Source organism: Penaeus monodon, chromosome 24 (assembly GCF_015228065.2).
Source record: "Penaeus monodon isolate SGIC_2016 chromosome 24, NSTDA_Pmon_1, whole genome shotgun sequence".
In the NCBI taxonomy this organism is placed as follows: domain Eukaryota; kingdom Metazoa; phylum Arthropoda; class Malacostraca; order Decapoda; family Penaeidae; genus Penaeus; species Penaeus monodon.
The window spans coordinates 14,851,983-14,852,230 of NC_051409.1; the positions used below are offsets into that span (position 1 = coordinate 14,851,983).

At 31.5% G+C, this 248-nt stretch overlaps 1 protein-coding gene across 1 annotated transcript in view; it reads left to right on the forward strand.

The window, feature by feature from the left end:
* Positions 1-248, forward strand: part of LOC119588872 (A disintegrin and metalloproteinase with thrombospondin motifs 9-like) — a gene marked incomplete at its 5' end in the record, with an annotated part of 149,434 nt that overhangs the window by 121,128 nt on the left and 28,058 nt on the right.

Here is a 248-nt window from a genome sequence, read left to right on the forward strand (position 1 = left end):
CCTGGATCTCATTTTTTATTTTATTTTACTTAATTTTCCTCTAAGTATGTATCATTCTTCCCCTATATCTCCCTTATAAGCAAGACCAAAAATGCAAAAATGAAGATAAAAGTGAATAATAAAAATACTGTAGCTAAAATATTAGCAATAATAATGACATGATCACTATCATCATCCCCGCGATAACTACACCAATTACCACAATCATCCCCATCATCACCATCAGTATCAAAAGACAACGAACCTAA